Here is an 8,006-nt window from a genome sequence, read left to right on the forward strand (position 1 = left end):
TTTTTTTTTTAAAGCTAAGGATCACTTGTGTTTTCTCTATAAGACAGTGAGATAAGGACTCCCTTAAGGAACCCTTCTGCGTGGAACTACTCAGTCCTGACCACCACATGCCACATTTCATTCAATCCGCTGGTAACCTCAGTCTGTTGTGAGAGGCATGAGTTCTGTCTTTCAGGTGGATATAATGGATTGCAACCACTCCACAGCAGTCAGAAGCAGGAATTTTTCCTAGGAAAAATCCACTGCCACTGAGCTAGATTCTTCTTCCTCTGAAATCTGTAATTCTATTTTTTTTTTTAAAGTTCAGATTCATGAACAGAGATTGAAATGACCAAACTGTTTGCATCATGAAGAGAGAAAACCCTATTTCTCATTCTTCAGCAGCAGTTCTTGACATCTCATTTCACAGACATCAGATGAAAAAGCTTTTTATGTAGAACTTGATACAGAGACTGATATGACTAGCAGAGCATTCCACTAAAAGGAAAATGTCCCACAGAACAGCAGTTGTGTACATTACTCTTGCTGTGGAACAAAACAGCAGTTTTTACTGCTATGAACTCAAGATCCAACAATATTTGGTATTTTATCAATGTACAAATACTGATGGGGCGGAGCGAAGAGAACAGAGCTCTTCTCAGTGGTGTCCAGTGACAGGGCAACACGGCATGGGCACATACTGAAACACGAGTAAACCTGTTGAAGTATAGGCGGAAAACCTTTTTGCTGTGGGTCCGGTCAAAAAGGACAGGTTACCCAGGGATGCCATGCAGTCTCCATGTTCAGGAGGTATTCAACAGTGACCAACAGTGTCCTGCATAAGCTGCTCTCGTTGCTCCGCTTTGAAGAATTAACTAGGTGACCTGCAGAGGTCCCTTCTAACCTCAACTATCCTTTAATTGTGAGTAATGAGAAGAACACGATTTTTTAGTCTAGAAAGAGAAAGCTAGAGGTGGGCATAACGGATCCCTTTGAAGCAGACGGATCTCTATGTGTACTTACCAAGACAGATAAAGCAGTGACAGGTTAGCTTTAGGGAAAGAATGGCACATATTTATGTTCCACAGGTAGGAGTATTTAAGTGCTGGAATAGCCCATGGAATCTTAGCAGCAAACTTAAAGAGGAAAACATGAAAACAGTCATTAGGAATGGCCTAGGTGTTATCAATTTTGTTTCAGAGTATCTGAATACTCTACTGCTTCAGTGCTTTCCAAGCAGAAAATAGGTGGCTTCAGCATTTGTGCCTTCAGCAAGTCCTTGCTCAGGCGAAGTCACCCCCACAGCAAGGAGGATGCAGCAAGCAGGAAGAAGGATCTTTGGACAGAGGTTCTCAAAGAAGGAAGGTGCACAAAGACAGATGGAGAGCTGCAGGAGCCAGAGGGCGTAATCATTGTGTCTTATCATCATCAGACCAGAAACCATGACAGCACTCCTTAGAGCAACAGGAAACAGAAGTCTCCATTAAATTGGGTAACTAGGGAGAAGAAAGCCTCTAAGTTTATTCCTGCCAGCAAACTAGCTTCTCTGTATCTAGTGGCACACACAAAGTACACCAGTCCTAGACAGGAGAAAATGCCAACATTTTTTCTGTGATCCCACGAGAAAAGACTTTATTCTGTAGGAAGGCTTTGTAATTACAAGAAAGCTCAATGGAAGAAACAGGGAAAAAAAGAAATCTGATGTCCAGACTCTGATGAATTTAACTTGGAATAAATGTACATACTGCACATTTAAGCAGAAATCAAATATCCTAAAAATATCCCCAATACAGCCTGAGAACAGAAGATTGTTGCCTTGTTAAACGCTAGCTTCACTCCAGCTGATTTTTGCATTTTCACAGTATTGCAAATTATGAACTCCTTCAAACTCTGCAATACGCTGGCAGGAAAAAAAAAAAAAGAACAAAATAGAGAATAGTTTAATTATCTGAAAGTCAAATCTGCAAAGGAACGGCCTACCTGAAACCCAGCACTGACACACCATTCACAGAATCCATCATTGCTCACTTGGATGTTTTCCTAAAACGTTCATTTATTTTAGTCTGCATTTATGTTAATAAATGGATATTCAATACATTAATTGATGTTTCTGAAAACACTTTTTTTTTGTTGCTGTAAAACAGTTGAGAAATTCAGACTAGCATCTTCTCGTGAGTATCTTACAAACATCCAGCCTCACCTTGTTCTTTAGAAGGCATCTGACAAACGACATTAGTCAGCACTGCTATGTGGGCTGTCACCTCTTATTCTGTAAGAGGACTGGAAAGCTCTGTGCACAGTGCAGGGTACAGTAGGGCAGCAGTTGCTAGGGGAAGAAATTAATTTAGCATGCAAGCTTGTGTCTGTCTAGTTGGTTGGAGATCCGTTTGTGAAAGGTTTTTAAAAAGCACCAAATATACCTGTGACTACAAATAGAAAGCTAGCTTTTGTAGGAGGTAGCTTTTAGGGGGCTGGGAATGAGACACAGTCCTGACGCCTGCTTAGAAACGACTTAGAAAGTCCAGATGATGATTATTGCATGGGGAAACAGATCATCTCAGCCTAGTTCTCAGTCAGCAAGCAAGCAGATGGTGCACAAACATCTCCCACACCTGCCTGCATTTTTCTCCTACCTCTGCTTTTCATTTACCCAGCGTCTGCTACAAGTCCAGCCTCTAGCTAGAGATCCTGCAGTAACACAGATAGCCACTGAAGATTGTCACTCAGTCTTGCTTGCAGGTTGAACATTAGGGCAAACAGCCAACTGAAAGCTCATGGAAAGTCGGGGAAGTTTTAAGCACAACCTAAGTTGCAAGAAAGAGACTAAGATGGGTGAATAGCCTCCATGCAGGCATACTGGAGAGCTCACAGTCCCAATGGAGCTGCAGCTCCCTCCAGGTCAGCGCAGCACAGTGGGAGCTTCCCAGCAGCAGCAAGGCAATGCAGTAAAACTAATCAGCCTAAAAGAAAGAAGCAGCTAGAGCTGATGTGCCACAGGCAGAAGATAAGGCTCCTCCTGTTGCGAATACCTGAAGTATGCTTGCTATTTATACCAAGGTTCTGGGCAACAGATAGTGCATAAGAAGCTGCAAAGAAAGGATATGATTTCTCTTTATACTACAACTTTCCTCCTGGTATAACTTCCTGTAGGAAGCAACAAAAATTCTGTTACCGTTGTCTTTGTTGTGGCTGCTGCTTTTATGCTATCATAAATATGGAATACACAGATTTATACATAATATTACAGCATTTTTTGCAACCAAACCAACTTGTTAACAAATAACAGATTGGATTTCTCTGCCACTGTAAGACACTGTCATGGTTTTATAATTTTTTCTTCCCTCGGGGTGTGGTTCCCTTCGTCCCTTTGTCACGGAATCAGGCCGGATCACGACAAATGCTTTACCTTCATCTAGCAGACCAGGACAAAGGGTTTGAAACTACTCAGAGACTGAAAACACACAGATGAAGCTAACTAAAACCAAGTTATCTTTTTGCATTTAAAAGAAAATAGGTTCTTTCCACTAACAATTTTCACTAACAATTAGGAGCCTGTCTTTACGTGCAAAGACTACCCCAGAACCTCACCGAGATCAGCTTAATGAATTCAAAGTTGCATAGTTGTGCAAACCAACGTGTGCTCGAAAGTCAGCTTCAGTGCTTGCGTGATAATACAACTCAAGGAAATTCTCACCGTGTTTCACTTCACAATACAGGCCAAAATGCATGCTTAGCTTGTGCCAGCCTCGAAGGGTCACTGCAGACACACAGCTGCACCTGGGGCCATGTTTCACTGCCTCCCAGCACGACACCACCAGCAAAGCAGAAGGAGCACCCGCTGTGCTTGGAGGTGGACAACCAGCACTTGTGTCTTTATGCATACAGAGTGGCGAAGCAGTTCTGTGTAGTTTGATGAGATGAGTAAATTCTTTGCAGTCACAACCCAGGCTGTCACTAAGATATGGGTTCACGTGAATTCAAAGCAAAAATAAGAATCACTCACTGCTTTGCATTTCATTTTTGTGAAGTCACCCTGTGAATGCAAAATAACATCAGCCCAGATTCACAAACAGGTTTTATATACCAGCAGATCAAGGTTGTTTAGCTGTGCAGCCTGGATTTGTTCTATCTTCAGTATATTTCTAATTTAGCTACGTTAATCCTGAAGCAAGGAAGTAGAAGTGCGCTATTTTATACACGTTACGCACATACTACAGATTCCCCATGTATTCTCCACTGTCTCCCTCCATATGCGTGCTTACAGTCACAGCATTTAGAGCAACTCTACCTATTGTCAAAGCATCTCACTATGACAGTCTCCAGCAGTTTGACAGTGATGAACTGCAACTGCTCCACCTGTATTTTCCACGCGAGGAGTCTGTCTCAAAATGAAATGTTTGGAAAGCTTCTGCAAAAATATAGCAGCTATTAAAAAAAAAAAGGGGGAAATGGGTAATAATTCATACACAAACACTCAAACACTGTAACAACTGCAACCTCATGGTGGGGCTCAACAAGTCAGTAGGAAAGGAGACAGTAGAGTACAGACAAACAAAACAGAGAAAGTAAGTACTGTATCGTATGCAGTACAGTAGTTACGCAAACTGCTCCCCAAGGAATCAAGCCAAAAAAGGTTAAATATTTCACTGACACTAATATTTTCACTTCTCTTTTTATAATCTGATTTGTTATAAATCAGTCTGCACAGTGTAAGCTAACATCCCTCATTTTTCAAATTTTACTTACCGTAATAACACTAACTCTGCAAATCACCCTGGCTATGCGTTATTTTTATATCCAAGAGCACGAAGTGACAGCAGTTCAGCAGGACAGATCTGACTAAGAGACAGAAAGAAATTGTTCTGCTTCCCAGACATGCAAGAACAAGACCGTGCTCCATAGCCCAAGAAGGCTGATTTTAAAGCCGTAGGATGAAAATGACTCAGCCTGCGTTAAAATTAGAGGTATGACAGGATTAAAACTGCAGGATAAGTAACAAATGTATTTTAACTCGACTTAAAGTAATCTTGTTGTTAATGTCTGTTAAGGAAACGTTGGAAATCCAGCAACTTTAGAAGCCCACGAAATAATCAAACCTACAAAGAGTTCTCTAAAGCTTCGCACTGTCACTGCTGGAGGAAGGCCAGCTCCCAAGCACGGGGCTGCACAGGGCAGCCATTGCCATGGCTTTGCTCCTCGTCACAGACCGGCAACCCCAGTACCGTGGGTACATGGGTATGAGCCACAGACACAGGGCAATGCGGAGAGAAATGGACATAGCAAGGAAACAACTGTCCCAGTGATCCTACACAACACAACTCACCGCCTCAGTCCACCAGCAGCAACAACTCCCACCAAGAGCCTTCCCAGCCGCCTCCATCCAGCTCCTCCTACACTCTATCCAGGGAGAACTCTACAGCCATTCTCTGCTATGTCAGCTTCTGCCCACCCTCAACAGGGAAGAGCAACTCTCAGCCCCAGGGGTAATGCTGCAGGGAGGGAAGCACTCTGGAAACGACCTGGAGTGCGTGGTGCAACTGCTCACAGACAAAAGCTGTTCTCTAATCAAACGCAGACACAGCTGTAAGTCATTTAGCTCAAAATAGCCCTGGTAAGCTTTTCTGTATCTTTTATCATTTCTCTTTGTGCTCAGAGACAGAAGCACAGCATTTCTGGTGACTTTAATAATAAAGAGCTACTAAAAAAATAAAAATGAATGTATTTTAATATCTACCCAACATGTTGGATGCTGGATGAAAAACGTGTAAATTAGAAGAGTATAATGTGCAGGAGACCATCACAAGAGATTCCCTCCTCCTGGATACACTGCTTACAGCCAGGAGCAGCACTCCGCATCTCAGCATTTCCCATTGGCCATTATAAATTCAGCTTGCATCAGCTGACGTCAGGTGCATGCAGCATTCGCTAGCGACCTGTGGGCAAGCATTGCTCTTGGTGGGGTTTCCCTGCCTTCCTGATCGCCCAGCTTTCTTTCTCAGTTAGTGCCTAGATGATCAATAGGAGTAAAAGGGAAGAACGTCATCTCCTGAGCAAATCTTTCAGTGTTTTTCACTGCCTTTCTGCAGTGTGTTTGTATATATACACCCTCTAAAAAGAAAGGTGAAAACAGCTGCCACTAAAGGATTCCGCATCTCCCAGCATGGGCTGACAAAGTCCTGCTTAAATTTGTGTACAACGATTTGCATATAGAACTATTGCAATGTTTTCTCCTGCCAAGAGGACAGACAGGGCCACACTATGGTAAATTAACATTCCACTCACACAGCCAGTGCTGGCTGTCTCACTAGGTCCCTTGTACCAGCACAGAGGCACTGAGCTCTGCACTGCAGAGTGAAAGGCAGCGTGGCACTGTGCTCCAAAGAGCCACAGTGACCAGGTCCTTGTGCACAGGTGGTTTTACAAACACAGGCCATCTGTGATTTCCTAGCACCTCAGAGTGTTGCACCTCAGCCTCTCAGAATGAGGCTGCGTTCTGCTAAACTGCCCCTCTGTGTACTCCTGCATGGTAGTGTCCTTTTCTGTGACACAAGGCAGTAGCTGGTGCCTCACAGACTGACAGCGGCTGGTAACAAGCAGTTGATGAGCCTCTGCTCCACATGGCCATGCCGCCCACTGCACCCAACACAGCACCCAACAGCGCCACGTGGCAGGGAGCCAGCAGGGCAAGCACCACTGCCTCCAGAAAAGCCTCAAGGAGAGCAAACGTCGGCTCAGTTCCTCAACATGAGCTATTCATATATGCTTAATGCAGAAGCCCATAGTTCCTATTCATCCTGTCGGTCACTGCTTTCTCCAGACCTTGCAAGGACTGCAGGCAAGCACTGATCATTCATTTCTCATAGCAAAACAGTGTAAGAAAGAGGGTGAATAGGCTGAAAAACCAGACCCTAGGAAGCAGGCTGCTTGTATAGCCAGCGGGGGATGAATCATTCTTGTTTCAGAAGCAGTATCATTAGCCTGAAGCTAAAAAAAGCAAATCAGGGAGTAAAGTAAGGCACTTGCAAGGAAGAATGTTTTCTTACGGGTGTTTGCTTTGTTTTGTTCTACTTTAATGATTAACAGCTATCAGCTCGACATAGCGGAACTTGTCACAACACAGAGAGTAAAAAGTTTTTGCTCTCAGAATGTGGGGCAGCATTTTCACCAAACAAGAATGGACGTGTGGTTACTTTAGTTCCTGGCATAACTAGGCACATCTTATCACTAGCTCACAAAAAAAATGGAAATACATAATGAAGACAGACAGTTTTCTTCTTAGGTAATGAGATACAATTCTCACCACAGGATGGGGATTGTTGGCAAGATGCAGTATCAGTGCAGAGGAGCTCAGTACTGCCAGCTGAATAGATCTGTCGTATTTCTGCAAATGTTATGTCTACTACTGCTACAAATAGCACTGCTGAGTGATAAAACTTTAAAAATGTGAAAAAAATATTTTCTTTATTTCCGTGTCTGTTTGCTTTGAGAATCTGACAGCATTTTGTTTTCTCAAAGTCATATTTCAGGCTCAGAGTACCAACATTTCTTGGACGTTTACACCTGCACCCATCATTAACAGCAGCAACTCACACAGGACACAGAAGGCAGCCTTGCTAAGCATCTTTCAACTAGAAAGAAATAAGATAATTTTCATAAGAATATATGCTTTAGAGCATTGAAACATGCTCTTTAATGTCTACTGGTTAAGGCCAGGGCCTACAGAAACTAAAAGATCTCCACGTTGCCAGAGCTTTCCTTTCATAAACACTCACGTTGTGTTCATATACTTCTGTAGGATCCTAGATGACTCTATTTTTAACTACATGAGGAGCAAACGACTCTCAGACACCATAACCTTCCAGATGAGTCTACACATGTTCCAATGCCATTCTCATCTGCACATAACTAATGTGTGCATTACTCAGGAAAGAGTAACAGCAGGGCTGTGGTCTCATGCCACTGATTTCATTACTCTACAGAAATATGCTGCTGTAAATTAACCAGTACATAATGATTTGTCATAAATA

The 8,006-nt window shown here is 43.0% G+C and overlaps 1 long non-coding RNA gene across 1 annotated transcript in view; it reads right to left on the reverse strand.

Annotated features, from left to right (window-relative positions):
• The window catches only part of LOC109369543, an 8,181-nt gene extending 2,637 nt beyond the window's left edge, over positions 1–5,544 (reverse strand). Inside the window, exon 1 of the long non-coding RNA XR_004160891.1 lies at positions 5,303–5,544. This is a non-coding gene — a long non-coding RNA (uncharacterized LOC109369543). The remainder of the gene's footprint in view (positions 1–5,302) is intronic.
• Positions 5,545–8,006: the final 2,462 nt, after the last annotated feature.

Source organism: Meleagris gallopavo, chromosome 11 (assembly GCF_000146605.3).
Source record: "Meleagris gallopavo isolate NT-WF06-2002-E0010 breed Aviagen turkey brand Nicholas breeding stock chromosome 11, Turkey_5.1, whole genome shotgun sequence".
Classification (NCBI taxonomy): domain Eukaryota; kingdom Metazoa; phylum Chordata; class Aves; order Galliformes; family Phasianidae; genus Meleagris; species Meleagris gallopavo.